This window comes from Mytilus edulis, chromosome 14 (genome assembly GCF_963676685.1).
Source record: "Mytilus edulis chromosome 14, xbMytEdul2.2, whole genome shotgun sequence".
Taxonomy (NCBI): domain Eukaryota; kingdom Metazoa; phylum Mollusca; class Bivalvia; order Mytilida; family Mytilidae; genus Mytilus; species Mytilus edulis.
The window spans coordinates 41,978,024-41,996,840 of record NC_092357.1 but is presented as its reverse complement, the minus strand read 5'-3'; the positions used below and the strand labels follow the sequence as shown (position 1 = coordinate 41,996,840).

The 18,817-nt window shown below is 38.5% G+C and overlaps 1 long non-coding RNA gene across 1 annotated transcript in view; it reads right to left on the bottom strand.

The window, feature by feature from the left end:
* Positions 1-18,423, bottom strand: part of LOC139502600 (uncharacterized) — a 32,819-nt gene extending 14,396 nt beyond the window's left edge. The window contains exon 1 of the long non-coding RNA XR_011658888.1: positions 18,307-18,423. This is a non-coding gene — a long non-coding RNA (uncharacterized lncRNA). The remainder of the gene's footprint in view (positions 1-18,306) is intronic.
* Positions 18,424-18,817: the final 394 nt, after the last annotated feature.

Below are 18,817 nucleotides of genomic sequence, written 5' to 3'. Positions count from 1 at the left end.
GTATTTTAACCGTCCATAGTTTTGTGGGAATGCGTGACTTAAATACCGTTTAAAAATCATCCTTGATCGTCACACCTGTCTTATTCTTTGGCGGCGAAACCCGGCAACCGTATTTTGAGAATGTAAACACACCTTTCAGTGGACCAAAGAAGTGAGTGTACAAACAGCAGAATTCACGAAGATATGCAGCTTGAACCACGTATTGGTATGGTCCAATGTTTTAGGATTTTGTAGTAATCGTTTGTTCGACGTAGTACCAGGTCCCGCAAAGTTTTGCTTCAATCGATGCATCTACCGGGGAGTTTTTATTTAGTTTGTTTATCAACCATCAACTGGTAGTACCCATAAGGTGGAATTTCCTCGATCCACCCTCCGTCGTCGCCCGTTGAAAGATTTAAATGTAAAAAAACTAATTGTCTCTGTACTTCTCTTATACTTCAGACTGCCGTAAAACGACGTTGCTAAATTTTTACTGCTCCGATAGGATTGTTTATGTCACGATAGTTTGTACGTCTTTGGTAAATCTCTTCCTCCACCTATGTATCAACTCCTAGAAACAACACTGGGGAAGATATTCTTAAAAGAGGGAGACACACGCAACCTCCTGTTTGGTAAAACTAAAAGAGGGACAAAAGTTACCAGAGGGATATAGTCAAACTCATAAATCGAAAATAAACTGACAATGCCATGGCTGAAAATGAAAAAGACTAACAGGCAAACAATAGTACACATGACACATCAAAGAAAACTAAAGAATAAGCAATACGAACTCCACCAAAAACTAGGGTTGATCTCAGGTGCTCCGGAAGGGTAAGCAGACCCTGTTCCACATGTGGCACCCGTCGTGTTGCTCATCTTATAACAAATCCGGAAAAATAGTCCAATTCGGTAGGTTACATTCATAAAAGGGAAGGGGATTGTAGTTACGATGTAAGGAACATATCCGATATTATCTGTGAAACGCTTATTCCATAACGTTCAACCAACTCGTGATGGGGTGCGAAAAACTTACGAAGGGATGAGTGTCCCCCATCACTGATCATTCTCATTGATGTATTTTCCCAACAATAGCAGTATGGCAGCGTCGAGGCTTTCGTCTACGAACACTATTAGGAGAATGTTATATGCTAGACCCTCAAGGGCATTCACATCCACTGTAAAATCTATGATGACTTGGTGATGAGTAGACAGATTCAGTGCAAAGACTGTTACGTCCGAGTTGCATGTAACAACGCTGAATGATTCTGTCTCTGTCAATTCTACCCCACACTCTCGCGCAAGTCGATCCAACTTTGTTTGTCAATTTAGCTTTTAGGAAGACAATACGAATATCCAACACATTCACGGTGATCATTGTTCGGACATTGCCTTCAAAGAGTTCAAAACCTCATGCAACAGCTGTTAGTGTTAGCCTTACGTATTGTTACCTTCAATTTATTAGAACCAAGGATATTTGGATATACAGAGAGCTAAAAAAATAGAACCAGATGTTATCTTTTATAAAGAAAGTATCTATACAAATACTTCTTCGTAGAAAACCAGTGATGGTCGAACCATAGGTGGTCCTCCAAATGTATGTTCGTATGTGAGTTCGATCCCTTCATGGGGTTGTCCCAGGTTTTAAATTTGTAGTATATACTACAATGCTGGAAAGATCACACAGGTAGTCTTAAATAACCAAATTAAGTATAAAGTTGAAAAGCATTGGAAACTCGAAATTCATAAAGGTTTTACCAAAAATAGATAGGGTAATTCATTCCTTAAGCCTTGGTCACACCTAAACGGGTAGGTCGAACGGATGCCTAACGGATAACTTTTTTTCAATCCGTTCATGTCCGTTAGACGTCCGTTCTTATCCGTTAGACGTCCGTCCATATCCGTTGCATGTCCGTTAAGCGTACGTTTTATCCGTCGACGTCCGTTCTGTCCGGTGGAAAATTTTGAACATGTTCAAAACTTTGAACGGACGTCCAACGGATAAAATGTTCGTTGAACGTCCGTTAGGCTTCCGTTTTGTACGGTACTCGTCCCTTTCGTTTCCGTTTTGTATCCGTTACGTGTCCGTTATACATCCGTTGAAGGTCTGGAGGATAACTAAAGCATCTGTCACACCTTACCGGATAGCACTAACGGACGCCTAACGGATGAAAATAAAGGTTGTCCGTTGACAAAATTGTTATCCGTTGGGAGTCCGTTGATGTACTGACCGAATAAAACGGACGTGTAACGGATGGCTAACGGACACACACCGGATATGCAACGTACGAGAAACGGAAACGTACCGGACAGAACGGATGTCGAACGTACATCCAACGGACGAGTACCGCATAAAACGGACACCTAACAGAAGCGTACCGGATAAAAGGGATGAACATTATATACGGAAAAATTAAAGGCGACAATAATATAGTACATGTACATCGCATAAAAATGTTTAGGTGTAACTGGTTTCGGTTTATTCTTCAAAATACCGCAAAAGGTCAGTGTCTGACCTGAATAAGAGCTGCTTGATTGTGAAGAATCGCCCTTACTCTAAGGTCGATTATGAATAATATGAATTCATGAACCTTAAGAAATCTGACATACAAATAATTGGCATTTCTGACGCGAAATTTTCAATTGGCATTTATCCGTTTCAGATCCGTTCATCATCCGTTTTATCCGTTATACGTCCGGTAGAAGTCCGTTTCTCATTCGTTCAACATCCGTTTTATCCGTTACACGTCCGGTAGAAGTTCGTTGGTGAATTTATCTTCCAGACCTCCAACGGATGTATAACGGACACGTAACGGATTCAAAACGGAAACGAAACGGACGAATACCGTACAAAACGGACGCCTAACGGACGTTCAACGGACATTTTATCCGTTGGACGTCCGTTCAAAGTTTTGAACATGCTCAAAATTTTTCACCGGACAGAACGGACGTCGACGGATAAAACGTACGCTTAACGAACATGGACGGACGTCTAACGGATAAGAACGGACGTCTAACGGACATGAACGGATTGAAAAAAAGTTATCCGTTAGGCGTCCGTTCGAGCTATCCGGTAAGGTGTGACCGAGGCTTTACCAACGGACTTATACTGGTCGTTTAACGGATAAAACGGATATTGAACGAATGAGAAACGGACCTCTATCGGACGTATAACGGATACAACGGATGATGAACGGATCTGAAACGGATAAATGCCAATTGAAAAATTCGTGTCAGAAATGCCAATTATTGATTTGTCAGATTTCTTAAGGTTCATGAATTCTTTTTATTCATAATCGATCTTAGAGTACGGGGACGCCTTCACAATCAAGCAGCTCTTATTCAGGCCAGAAACTGCACTTTGGTGGCATTTTGAAGAGCAAACCAAAACCAGTTACACAGAATCATTTGGAATATTTATGAGATTTACATGTATTATTATTGTCGCCGTATATCTTGTTCATCCGTTTTAATCGGTACGCTTCCGTTAGGTGTCCGTTTTATGCGGTACTCGTCCGTTGGATGTACGTTCGATAGCCGTTCTGTCCGGAACGTTTCCGTTTCTCGTACGTTGCATATCCGATGTTAGTCCGTTATGCATTCGTTAAACGTCCGTTTTATTCGGTCAGTACAACGGACAACTTTTATGTTCATCCGTTAGGCGTCCGTTCATGCGTAAGGTGTGACCGAGGCTTAAATGGTATTGATTCCTTAGTAATTCGAAAACTTCGTAAGTTAATCGAAAGCTGAACAACCATTCTGTAGCGATACAAGGACATCAATGCAATCATCGGAAGTTCGGAAATAATATAATGTTACTAATACCATAGTAACCAGTATGAACGTCATTGTTTTAAACTCCTCGTCGTCGTTTTCTCCTGTAATTGTCAATACTGTTTTACTTGTAGGAGTTATTTCTGGTCATTTTGTCCGATTCGTTAACCAATTCGGTCTTTTTTACAAAATGACGCTATTGATGTATTGATCGGCGTCAATTCTTCGTGTTAAGAGATCTGTTGGATTGCATTCTTTTGGACAATATCTCCATTCATATTGATTTGTAGATTCCGTAATTTCTCGCACTCAAATCGCATTTAAATCGTTTCAACGGTTTCGACGATTTGAACCAGTGTAATAATATGCTATCCGACCAGAAAACTACTTTTTTACATTCAAAAGTTGATTTTACATGTGACGATTGTCTAGTTCCGATAGCTGCGACCATAAGTTCTAGTTGCTGTAGTGTTAGGTTTTTTCGTTTCCGTTGTTCAGATATGCAGTCGCTTCATACGCTTTTAGACTCGCATCGCAAAATTCGTGTAGTTCAAGTCGTTCCGAAGTAGAATTACTGGAAAATTATATCTCGGAAATACGATTTGTGTCCCTTTCTGTAAGTCGCTTGCAACATTAATCCAAGTAGCCTTCAAGTTTTCCGGAACTTGTTCATCCCAATCAAGTTTACTTTTCCATAGATCCTGTATGAGCGTCTTTGCTCGTATTATTAACGGACTCAATATTCCTAGTGATTCACATATTTTCGAAGAATGTTTCAAAATCTCCCTTACAATGTCTCGTAATAGAATCTCACATTTCTGGTACATCAGATCATCGGATTTGCTGTTCCATAACATACCAAGCACTTTTGTGTTCATGTCCGTATCTTTTTTCCGTACATTTTCGGTCTTGGCTATATATATATATATATATATGGCGTACATTCTCACTGTTCATAGGTTAAATCCGGCTTTCTTCAACATTGCTCCCGCTTCCTTATAATACGTATTAGCCTCATCCTCGTTCTGTAAACTTGTCAACATATTGTCCACGTAAAAGTATCTTTCCATAAATGTAGCTGCTGTAATGTTGTAATGTTGTAAATGCTTCAGTATCGTGTTGTTGAGCATAAACGGCGAACAAGTCGCTCCGAACAGAACGGATATGAACCTGTAAGTTTGTAGATAACGTGTTTGGTCGGATGGGTTACTGAGCCACAAGAAACGTGTAGCGTATGGGTCATCCTCGTTTAATCCTTCATGCAATAAGGCTTTTTCAATATCCGTTGTTATGACGACAGGGTTGGCTCTAAATCTCATTAGAATTTTTGTCAGGTCATTTAGCTTCAACGGCGTATCAAAGAGGCAGCCATACAACTTGGTGAATTAGGCAACTGGCGACAACTGCAGTCCTTAACAATTCTGATAGGCGTAATGCTTGATTCCTTCTGTACTGGATGATGAGGAATATAGTTTTTTTCTTGAGTGTAAGCTGTTTCATCCACTCTCTCTATGAATCCAGTTCGTTCCTGTTCTTGTATTATGTTCCCATACTTCTTTAATATATCAGATTTTAGAGTATGCTTTTTAATGGTGTTTTTTGTCCTTCTTTTCATGACTGCTTTTGAAGGCAATTCATCATGATCCTGTTTCCATGGTTACTAAGCGAAATGTTTATTTTTTCTGAACTCAATTGATCTGTCTTGATATGCTTTAATATAGGCATCGTCGTCTTTATCTAACTCCTTACTATTTATACCTATTGATTCTAATTTCCAAAATATCTCTAGATTGTTTTATTCATCTTTGTGTGATATTAAAACATTAAACATGCTAGTTTCCGACGTGTGAGTTTTCTTACCGTTTGTATGTCCCGAAAGCAAATATCCGATATTGGATATTTCACGGCGGTTGGACCGTTTCTCCGTAGAATATGGTCTTCTGCAATATCCCTGTAGTGATCTGCGCCTACAAGCAACGATATCTCGAATGAATCTTGCTGTGTCATCGTGTGCGCTAACTTTAAACCACGCAAATAACTGTTCTGTGTATCATTATTACGTATGTGATTCTGTAGAGGCGTGGCGATCATCGGAACTATCAGTACTTTGGCAATACGTGTTCTGCATCGGTTTTCAGATAGATTGTTATCTTTTCTAAGTGTCTCATGTTTTTCTCTTCACCTCCAAATGTCGGTAAATGTTTTACCTCTGTTCCTTCTATCTATAAATTGAGGTTTTTCGCAAAGTTCTGCGTCAAAAACGATCTTTGAGCTCCTTCGTCAAAAAGAATATTCGTATCGATAAAGTGATGATTCGAGCCTACTTGAGCTACGGCGGTTTTCAAAAGTATCGATTGAGAATACAAAATGGTAGTATCTTCTTCCGTATCATGAATGTCATTTACAAGGTGAACGTTAGGCGGGTTGCTGGTCTGATTATCTTTTTCGCGAAAATTCATATGCGCTGAATAAATAAAGTCAACAGTAGTATACCGCTGTTCGAAACTCGTAGATCGATAGAAAAAAAATCCGAGTTACAAACTAAAACTGAGGGAAACTCATTAATTGTAAGAGGAGAACAACGACACAACATTAAAATGCAACACACAGAGAAACGAACTAAGCATTAGACAAAATTTAATGAGAATAACAAATATAACATCAAAACTAAATACATGAATTTTGGATAGAAAAGTACCGTGACACGTCTAATAGTAATGTGAATGCACACTCAAATATATGAGGTAACAAACGACACAACATAAACACAACGTTATAATGTATCACACACACAAAAGAATTATAATAAAACAATGGCCATATTCCTGACGAGCTGCTATTCCCGTTTCTATGGCTTACCTCATTCGCTGGTTTTATGTTGTTTGTTGGACGTGCATTACACAAGCTTGTATGGTGTTTCTTATTACAATGTTTTCATGTGTGTTTAGATTAACATTCATTTATTCTGTGTTTACCAACGCAGTTAAAGCATAACTTATCACGTTTTACTATGATCATATGGGATTCTGCGTCGGTTATTTAACTGCAATGAGTAGGTGCGTGTATTTCATGACAGAAAGCGCAAGGTCTAGTCTCAATATTCTTGTAATATTCCGGCAAAAGAAAGACAGTGTTGCGGGCAAATCGTATGTCGACTCCATCTCTTGTCCTGCGTCAATTATATTGATCTCATCTAATATGCTTTTACGGAGGTCCCGTAATAGCCATGTTTTGTTCTGTGTTCTCATGCGAGATGGTGTCTGACTTCCCCGGGTAATTTGTTCATGATAATGGGAACAAGTAGAGGGCCGTATGTTTCCTGTGTCTGACCCAAAGCTTCTAATCCCCTGACGTAACCTTCCATTTTATCGTAAAAACTTTGTAAGCTTGTTAGTTGATTTCTAAGCAAAGGGATTTCTAATAATGGCTACATGTATGCATTTATTATTTTGTCTTGTTGACAGAACCTCTCTTTAAAAAAATTACGGCGTCATCGTAGTTTACATTTGTGAGTGCAAAACCTGCTATTGATGCTAGGGCTTCATGTTCTAGCTGTGCTTTCAAGTAATTCAATTTTTGTATATTTGTAAGTGACAGGTTAAGATGTACGGCCGACTCATATGAGTCCCAGAAGGTTGTCATTCTAAAATGTTACCTGAGAATGTTGGAGGCGAAAGTTTTGGTAGGCGGTGACTCTGATTACTAGCTGACGAAAACGTACTTTGCTGCATGTTGAATGTGTAACTGGGTTTTACAGATGGGTTTTCAAACTACTATGCGTTGTTCGGGTTGGCTATGTTGTGCGTTGGAACAAACGTTATAGTTTCTGGATTAAAATAGTGTGGGTTGTTGTATGTGATTCAATATGACTGGACTGCGGGGTTTGGACATTTTTTATGAACTTACGTATGTGTCGAATCTTCGTTTCCATAGTCACTGAATCTATTACCTCATTTTCCACATTTTCCGGTTCTGTTAACTTTAAAATTTGTTCGTTTGAGTCCTCAAACAATGTTTGTTTTTGCATCAGTTTTGCAAGCGTTGCAATGATTTCTATTTAATTGAAATTTGAATTCTCTTTTGCTTTATCTAATCTTCTGAATAATCTGGTAACAGCACTCCTGTTCCCCGATATGAATGATTTCAATTTTTCGAGATCCATCGGTCACGGCACCATACATATAGATGATAGTTAAGTCAATGTGTACTACAACAACAGCCATTACATTAAATCTACAAGTACTTATTTCCACCAAAGGCGACGTCACTGACAAAACGACGTCGATCATGAGAAAGTACAATAGTTTAGACGGTATGTTCCCGCGATAGTTTCAACATCAACATTGGTGATGATATCATCATGTAGGCCGATCTGTAGAGTTCAAGAAATCTACAGACTACCACAGCAACCGATTAAGAGAGAATCGAACTTTAAATTACCTTCACTTATATTCAACTACATTATAGGGTATGTGTTTAAAAGCTTCGAAACATATTTAGCATTTGACATGAAACAGAGACAGTCAGTTGCATCGATTTTTTTTTTTCAAATGCTATCAAACACTAAGGGATGTTTTCTAAAACATTTTCAAACGTTTAAGGGAGTTTTTACAAACGATTTACATAAAATGATGTTTGTAATACTAGTAATTGTCGATCCCAAACAGCATGAAACTCTTTAATTGCAAGAAGTCCCGGATAAAAGCACACCATCAAGTCTAGTAACTTACAATAAAGACTTAGCAAACAAGGTGGAGTAAAGAACTCAAAAAGTCTTCCAACCATTCGTACCTTTTCCAGAGAAAACAAGTGCTTCTCAGACCACCAACACGAATGACGACCTTTTTGCGATCTTACCGCTACATGCATTGGCTTCTCCAACATCTGATTTGCAGATGCATAACCTATCAAATCAGCTGAACATGCTATCCTCAGACATCGTGAACAGGAGTATCTACATTTAAATATATCTAATGATGTAGACTTAACCTTCGGACAACGATCTGAAAACAATGATAAATACATCGGATATGCACCCTTTAACTTTGAACACAACATAGAAAACTAATGACTAACCAACACGAACACCACCAAAAAATCTGGTTGATCTCAGGTGATTCGGAAGGGGAAGCAGATATGCTCCACATGCGGCACCCGTCGTGTTGATAGTGTTATTACAAACCCCGTTAATAGTCTAATTCGGAAGGTCACATTCGTTGTTTATGGGGGAATGGGTTGAAGTTACGACGTAAGTAACATATCCGATTTCATCTGTGAAACGGTTATTCCATAACTGTCAACCAACTCGGGACGTCCGTTAACATTACGATAGGATAATTTCAACTTTATATTTTCGAACTCTTGATTTAATAGCTTCGTTGTGATCACCAACACTCTTTCAAGGAAATCATGATAGGAAATACAAGCCTGGGCAATAGTATCGATTTGGAGATATGTACTCAGTATGTAGGCGCTGTTGGAATGTTGCTACATAGAAATGGAAAGTTCAAAATTGGGAAGCTGAAATCATCTCTTTTGTCGGAAATTTTTTCATCCGACCCTCATTGTCAATTTCTAGATGAAAGTTAAGATATGAGGCAGACTTAACTGTATCTGTTAATCCTTTATATCTAGTTTTGAGCAATTAAGTTTCAGATTTTCGAACATAGCGCCATTAAAATACTTACACAAAAGATGCGCCTGTTTCTCTTCTATATGACTTATTAAAGTCATACCCCATGACACCCCTCATTCGACCCCCCCTATTTTGGACCATTTTTTTTTAAATTTTGGGCTCTAGTTTCAGATTTTTGAACATAGCGCCCTTCGATACCTTGCGCAAAAGAAGCGCCTGTTTCTCCTCTACAAGACCTATATAGTCATACCCCGTGACACCCCTCATTATTTTTCTCTAGGAGCCGTGGAATAGGTCGACTCTCCTATTTTGGACCATTTTTTTTCAAATTTTGGGCTCTAGTTTCAGAGTTTTGAACATAGCGCCCTTCGATACCTTGCGCAAAAGAAGCGCCTGTTTCTCCTCTAAAAGACCATATAGTCATACCCCGTGACACCCCTCATTATTTTTCTCTAGGAGCCCTGGAATAGGTCGACCCCCCTATTTTGGACCATTTTTTTTCAAGTTTTGGGCTCTAGTTTCAGATTTTTGAACATAGCGCCCTTCGATACCTTGCGCAAAAGAAGCGCCTGTTTCTCCTCTACAAGACCTATATAGTCATACCCCGTGACACCCCTCATTATTTTTCTCTAGGAGCCGTGGAATAGGTCGACCCCCCTATTTTGGACCATTTTTTTTCAAATTTTGGGCTCTAGTTTCAGATTTTTGAACATAGCGCCCTTTGATACCTTGCGCAAAAGAAGCGCCTGTTTCTCCTCTACAAGACCTATATAGTCATACCCCGTGACACCCCTCATTATTTTTCTCTAGGAGCCGTGGAATAGGTCGACCCCCCTATTTTGAACCATATTTTTTCAAATTTTGGGCTCTAGTTTCAGATTTTTGAACATAGCGCCCTTCGATACCTTGCGCAAAAGAAGCGCCAGTTTCTCCTCTACAAGACCTATATAGTCATACCCCGTGACACCCCTCATTATTTTTCTCTAGGAGCCGTGGAATAGGTCGACTCCCCTATTTTGGACCATTTTTTTTCAAATTTTGGGCTCTAGTTTCAGATTTTTGAACATGGCGCCCTTCGATACCTTGCGCAAAAGATGCGCCTGTTTCTCCTCTACAAGACCTATATAGTCATACCCCGTGACACCCCTCATTATTTTTCTCTAGGAGCCGTGGAATAGGTCAACTCCCCTATTTTGGACCATTTTTTTTAAATTGTGGGCTCTAGTTTCAGATTTTTGAACATAGCGCCCTTCGATACCTTGCGCAAAAGAAGCGCCTGTTTCTCCTCTACAAGACCTATATAGTCATGCCCCGTGACACCCCTCATTATTTTTCTCTAGGAGCCGTGGAATAGGTCGACTCCCCTATTTTGGACCATTTTTTTTCAAATTTTGGGCTCTAGTTTCAGATTTTTGAACATAGCGCCCTTCGATACCTTGCGCAAAAGAAGCGCCTGTTTCTCCTCTACAAGACCTATATAGTCATACCCCGTGACACCCCTCATTATTTTTCTCTAGGAGCCGTGGAATAGGTCGACTTTCCTATTTTGGACCATTTTTTTCAAATTTTGGGCTCTAGTTTCAGAGTTTTGAACATAGCGCCCTTCGATACCTTGCGCAAAAGAAGCGCCTGTTTCTCCTCTAAAAGACCTATATAGTCATACCCCGTGACACCCCTCATTATTTTTCTCTAGGAGCCGTGGAATAGGTCGACCCCCCTATTTTGGACCAATTTTTTCAAATTTTGGGCTCTAGTTTCAGATTTTTGAACATAGCGCCCTTCGATACCTTGCGCAAAAGAAGCGCCTGTTTCTCCTCTACAAGACCTATATAGTCATACCCCGTGACACCCCTCATTATTTTTCTCTAGGAGCCGTGGAATAGGTCGACTTTCCTATTTTGGACCATTTTTTTTCAAATTTTGGGCTCTAGTTTCAGAGTTTTGAACATAGCGCCCTTCGATACCTTGCGCAAAAGAAGCGCCTGTTTCTCCTCTAAAAGACCTATATAGTCATACCCCGTGACACCCCTCATTATTTTTCTCTAGGAGCCGTGGAATAGGTCGACCCCCCTATTTTGGACCAATTTTTTCAAATTTTGGGCTCTAGTTTCAGATTTTTGAACATAGCGCCCTTCGATACCTTGCGCAAAAGAAGCGCCTGTTTCTCCTCTACAAGACCTATATAGTCATACCCCGTGACACCCCTCATTATTTTTCTCTAGGAGCCGTGGAATAGGTCGACCCCCCTATTTTGGACCATTTTTTTTCAAGTTTTGGGCTCTAGTTTCAGATTTTTGAACATAGCACCCTTCGATACCTTGCGCAAAAGAAGCGCCTGTTTCTCCTCTACAAGACCTATATAGTCATACCCCGTGACACCCCTCATTATTTTTCTCTAGGAGCCGTGGAATAGGTCGACCCCCCTATTTTGGACCATTTTTTTCAAATTTTGGGCTCTAGTTTCAGATTTTTGAACATAGCGCCCTTCCATACCTTGCGCAAAAGAAGCGCCTGTTTCTCCTCTACAAGACCTATATAGTCATACCCCGTGACACCCCTCATTATTTTTCTCTAGGAGCCGTGGAATAGGTCGACTCCCCTATTTTGGACCATTTTTTTTTCAAATTTTGGGCTCTAGTTTCAGATTTTTTAACATAGCGCCCTTCGATACTTGCGCAAAATATGCGCCTGTTTCTCCTCTACAAGACCTATATAGTCATACCCCGTGACACCCCTCATTATTTTTTTCTAGGAGCCGTGGAATAGGTCAACTCCCCTATTTTGGACCATTTTTTTTCAAATTGTGGGCTCTAGTTTCAGATTTTTGAACATAGCACCCTTCGATACCTTGCGCAAAAGAAGCGCCTGTTTCTCCTCTACAAGACCTATATAGTCATACCCCGTGACACCCCTCATTATTTTTCTCTAGGAGCCGTGGAATAGGTCGACTCTCCTATTTTGGACCATTTTTTTTTAAATTTTGGGCTCTAGTTTCAGAGTTTTGAACATAGCGCCCTTCGATACCTTGCGCAAAAGAAGCGCCTGTTTCTCCTCTAAAAGACCTATATAGTCATACCCCGTGACACCCCTCATTATTTTTCTCTAGGAGCCGTGGAATAGGTCGACCCCCCTATTTTGGACCAATTTTTTTCAAATTTTGGGCTCTAGTTTCAGATTTTTGAACATAGCGCCCTTCGATACCTTGCGCAAAAGAAGCGCCTGTTTCTCCTCTACAAGACCTATATAGTCATACCCCGTGACACCCCTCATTATTTTTCTCTAGGAGCCGTGGAATAGGTCGACCCCCCTATTTTGGACCATTTTTTTCAAATTTTGGGCTCTAGTTTCAGATTTTTGAACATAGCGCCCTTCGATACCTTGCGCAAAAGAAGCGCCGGTTTCTCCTCTACAAGACCTATATAGTCATACCCCGTGACACCCCTCATTATTTTTCTCTAGGAGCCCTGGAATAGGTCGACCCCCCTATTTTGGACCATTTTTTTTCAAGTTTTGGGCTCTAGTTTCAGATTTTTGAACATAGCGCCCTTCGATACCTTGCGCAAAAGAAGCGCCTGTTTCTCCTCTACAAGACCTATATAGTCATACCCCGTGACACCCCTCATTATTTTTCTCTAGGAGCCGTGGAATAGGTCGACCCCCCTATTTTGGACCATTTTTTTCAAATTTTGGGCTCTAGTTTCAGATTTTTGAACATAGCGCCCTTCGATACCTTGCGCAAAAGAAGCGCCTGTTTCTCCTCTACAAGACCTATATAGTCATACCCCGTGACACCCCTCATTATTTTTCTCTAGGAGCCCTGGAATAGGGCAACCCCCATTTCTTCAAATGTGTATGTTAGTTTAATTAAACAATGACATCACAGGTGCGATAATTTACAGGGTAGGACTACTTTTACATACGTTCTAAATTGATTTGGTACATTGGTTGCCCTACACCTACAAAGAATCCGTTGATAGATGCAGATTTACTATGGTACTGAATATTAGCCTTAAAAGAGATGTGACTTGTTTTATCAATGGATGGGATAAAAACCATTTCAATCTTGAGTTTAAATTGCAATATTTGGACTGATTTTCTGCCTTTTTAAACATTTTTTGATTTAACGGCCGTTGCTGTCTTATTCATTTTTTTGGTTTCTCGATATATCGCCTTATTGTTCGCTGGCTTATTGTTCGCTAGCTATTGTTCGCTAGCTTCTGCCTGGTATTCTATGTAGATTATTTGTTTTGTTTTCAAAATTCAAGTGTACGCTCGGGCGTTTTGACGTAAACGTAGCTACGCGCATGACATTTAAAGTTTTTAGGAACGAAAAGGGAGGAGAAAAGGGGGAAAAGGGGGCGGGGGGTGGGGGTCAAAGAGATAGATGCACAAATTTAATTTAATTCATTCATAATGATTGTTTTTTCAAAATGTACATAAATGAAATAAAACCGAGACTCCGTTAGTTGGACAATGCAATCATATATAGAAATTTCACTAAAAAATACAAAAGTAATTTGTATTTTTATCTTTTAAAATAAGAAGTCAACTTCTTCATATTAACGAGCTGTTTTGACAATTGTATACAGGTGAAACGCATTGATCCGTATTCTATCATTGTGACACCCCAGGTATCCAGGTTATCCATAACCAATTAGTTCGATGAAAGGTTAATCTTAAGGGTTAAATTGGTTAATTAGCTAGTTATTGAAAAAATAGACACTTTAAAAAAAAAATTGAGGTTCGTCATGGGGGTGGTCCGGTGCGCCGTGGGACCACCCTGGATCCGCCATTATGTTATCTTGTGTTTTAGACATTGAAATTTAAGTTAAGTTAAGTTATCTAAGTTAACTTAAGTTAAGTTATTTAATATTATATAAATCAACCGTCCATATACGGGATTCAAACATTGCCCGGGTTAATTGCATTGATATCAGCATCTGAAGCCTTATCCCCACTAGTACTGCTACCGGAGTTAACATTATCAGATGGCAAATCAAGACATTTAAACTGCACTTTAAAAATGATTGAAATATATGAAATAATTCCTTAAAAATCTTAATAAAACTAGGGGGGGGGAGACTCAGCACTTGAAGGTGCGTATACATTTTGTAGCTCACAGCTTAAGAATATTAGGAAAAGTAAATGTGTTTTATAAGTCTGCTACCAATAATTATGCACACTTTTTAGAATTTCGTAAACATTTCGTTTTTGTACCTTTTCGCATGGACTGGCTTAAGTCTCAAGTTTTGCCATCTACGCTCTATCTGAATTCGTTGAGATCGATCGTAGAAGGAAACACAATCAAACAAATCTCAAGTTTCTCACAATAGATTTGAATTTTAGAATAACATTTTTCCCCGGCATCGATCCACTCGGCGATATCTTTAATTTCGGTGAAATACACCCCTTTTTGTTTCTGGATTTTTGTTTCCCAAAATTTTAGGGTACAAGTTTCGTTTGTGTAAATTTCCGGACTAATTTTTTGAAATAATATTTTAACGTCAGTTTTTTTTTCTCAAATTATCATAATCCTGCTATCACTGTCAGTGTGCAGACGTATTTTTCTTCTTCAAAATATATCTTCTATTTGATATGATTTGAGCACAAGTTATCCTTCTTTGGTTAGGTAAACATGGCAAACATTATCATTATTAAAAGAGTTGCAACGTCTTGGAAAAGCACATAAAGTGTGTCAAATTTATTTATTTTTCTTAAATCAAGAATTTAAATTTGTATGGAAACCTAAGATTTAAACTTAAGTAACATTTAATCGGCTCAAACAACCATACTGTGCTGAAATATGGAATGTCTAAATTAAGTTCTCTAGTTTATACCAACAAAAATGCATTATAAAGATTGATTTTGATTTTAAACAATGTGTGAAAACTGTATTGCATTCTATTAATGTTTTAGATTGTGTAATGTCTTTTTCTCTGAGCTGTCTGGTAGCTACATAAATATTTTTTTGAAATTTTATTAAACGCCTCCACCGCCCCCGAAACCGTGAAAAGCAAATGATTATAGGTTTGTTTAAATTTATTTAATATAAATTTTCCAAATAATACAACAATGAATTTTTTAATTTTTTTTTTATGATAGTCAATAAAATAAATATTTATATGTTTGCCGAGAAAACAAGAACATATTGTTTTTGTTAAGAAAATATATTAAGATGTTTACGCAGACGATAAAAATGACCAAAGATCAATTATATTTGTCAAAAAAATAAATATTATTAATATGCTTGTGAAGAAAATAAATATTTTCATGTTTATCAAGCAGATGAATAAATTAGTATTGTGTCAATTATGTTTGTGTAGCAGTAAATAATTCTTAAATGTTTGTGAAGTACAAGAAATATTATACTATATAGATAAATAAGTATGGCATACGTCAGTCACAGTAACTATGTTTGCGCCACCTGGTGTCAAAATACATGCTATCATTTGCGTCAAAAATAAAGTATAATTTAAAATACTTATTAATGTAGGAAGAGGCACTTAGGACAACATCAAAAGGGCGACTAGGGAATATGAATATGGTCACTTTTGGTTTTCCTATTAACGACAGTTAAACCCTTTCCAAAGAAGGGCGTCCATTTGGTTGTGCGGGATGTGTAAATACACAGACACGTCCTTTCAGAATAGGGACGTTATCCCTGATGCTTTGTGTAGAGACAGTGACACTCTCTCTATCTCTGAACATAGCGAACCCTATAACAAAATGAGTTGACAATTCCGGTCGTTACTTGTTACAAATCTAAATTTCTGTCCCTATCCAATATACCCTCACTTTCCAATTGCAGTCTAAATGTTTTGCCTTTCATCTCGTTCGACCTTACTTATTGTATATATTGTATTTTTTTTTCGTTCTGAATATGAGTGAACTACTTGCCACTGGATGTAAAGCAAACATGAACCAGTCAAGCACGAGCGAAACCAAATGTGATGATTGTGTCAAATACACATGTATGTGACGTTTCCTACATGTACAATACAGCTCATCATTTAACAAAAAAATCTTGTGAGAAAAACTATTGTTAGTCATGAATATTTCAGTTTAATTAACCCCGGTCACAACAGATCGTACGATTTATTGTCATAGAAGATCTATAAAATAGTTGTTGTGGCACTGTTGTGTAAAATGTCAAAATATTATTTCGAGTGGTCACATCAGCTACGACATGTTCACGATGGTTCCATGATGGGCACAGTATAGAAAAAATAGAATTGTAGTTGTCCTGTCGTGGGTTTGTCGCAAGTGAGTCGTGCAAAAGTCGTGCAACAGTCGTACGACATTCGTGAGTTGTTTGGTGCTATTTTTCAGGTTTTCGTGTCATTGGATGCGCGTGTTACTATCGAACGACTGTCGTACGACTGTCTCGCACGACTGTCGCACAACAGTCATGGGTCACTCGCGCGTTTGACTCCGAACTACTAGTCTATAAAGAAGGCCCTATTTATTGCGTGCCATTTGCCATTTGCTTTCAATATTGTTCAATGTCATTATAAGTTCGGTCCAAATAAACGACGTTTTTTCGTATTAGTTTATAATAATTGTTCAGCGAATTAAACCAGGATGCACCCCCAAAAGAAAAATTACAAAAGAAAGGTGTATCAGTAAATGTGGGTGATGTTGACCAGACGGAGGACCCCCTACCACAAGCTTAAACGATTCGGAAACTGCTGGAGACGACCCTGCTGATAATGTCGTCACTGTGGCCGGGGACGGGGAGGAGTCTACGGACATTCCCGCCGAATTATATTTTTCTAAGTAAAACGAAAATATGTTGCACGACGAACGTACCACTGTCGTATGTAACATACAATCAATGTTGTGCGAGCATCGTACGAAATTTGGTAATCTTGAGACAATCGTGCGACTGTATCACGAGTGTTTTGCGACAGTTGTGAGATTGTCGTACGACAGTCATGCGATAGTCGTACGATTGTTTCTATTAAAATGGTACCCTGGACAACATGGACAATATGTTTATCGCATGTCGGTCGCACGACTGTGGTAATACACTCTCACAACAGCCACACGACAGTGACACGACAAAAATCGTAGAGCAAAAAAGGTGCATGTTAAATTTCGGCCTACGACACACGACCGCGCCATGATTCTCAAAATATCGTGCGATTGTCGTGCGACTGTCGTGCAAGTGTCGTATGACGATCACAGATGACCCTGATTTTACCAAATGTCATGTCGTGTCGCTGCATAGATATGTCTTGAGTTCGTTGTGACCAGAGCTAAAATTAAGATCAACTTTTGTCGTGTGATTTTTTTTGTTTAAGAGCATCTGAGCCCTTATTACAGCAATTGCAATGCCTATCGCGAATTGAAATAGCAGCGAAGAGTTCAAATATTTCATGGATTGGAATTTCTCTTAATCAATGTATTTTTCTTCACCGAACTCTTCAAAACTGACAAAGACTGAAATTATAAAAAGCTTACTACCCCTCCCCCTTTTCCATAGGTATATTTCAAAGTGTTTCTGTTTCAACATTTGCCGCTTAGCCCCAAAAAAAATGAAACTTAATACAGAGAGAATGCAAAAAACATTATCTATAAGCGAAATACTTATGTCCAATGGTTCGCAGCTTAATTATGAATGTATGATTCTTACCACTAATTATAATGCTCGAAGGGCTAATCGACGAGTCTCGTGTTACTAAAAATATCAAAATATTGCATGGATTGGAACCCCTCTTCCCTGTTTTTTTTTCAATTGACAAAGTTTAGAGTGAAATTAACCAATTTACAACCCCTAAATTTATTCCCCTTCCAACAGAAACATTGCTCTCTTCTTTTTTTTAAATCCCACGAAAAACAAACTGAGAAAGAAGATTTTATAGTACAAGACAATGACAGTGTTACCCACGTAAATTACCATTAATTTAATATTTACATACCATTGTGTCAATATATTTCCACAGCGATTACACGTGAAAGATGTAAAATTAGGTCAATGTTCTTGTGAAAGTTACACAAAGAAATGTGTTCTAGATAGAGCTGATAAAATGAGTGTCTGGCTTTTTAAGAGGTAACGAAGGATGAAATGATTTAATGAGGTGGTTTCTGATATGTTTTAGGACAGACAGACAAAATCACAAGACATTTTTTTTATATATTAAATCACATGCATGAGATTGTGTAAATTATTTCTTCTTTGATTTCACGTTAATATAATTTTTTTACAGGTTGTCTTTCTCCAAACATTTAAAACTCATAATATCAAAAAGTGATATCGAAACATAATTTCAATAGGCTCTTCATTTTGGTGGTTTCATTTCATTTTCATTTTCAGTGGGCATTGGGGGGATGAAATTTGAAAAAAATAGGCAGGACAGGAGTTTTGAGTAAAAAAAAAGGCAGGATGTGACTCTTGCAAAAAAAAAAAGTCAGGACGACAATTTAGGTAAA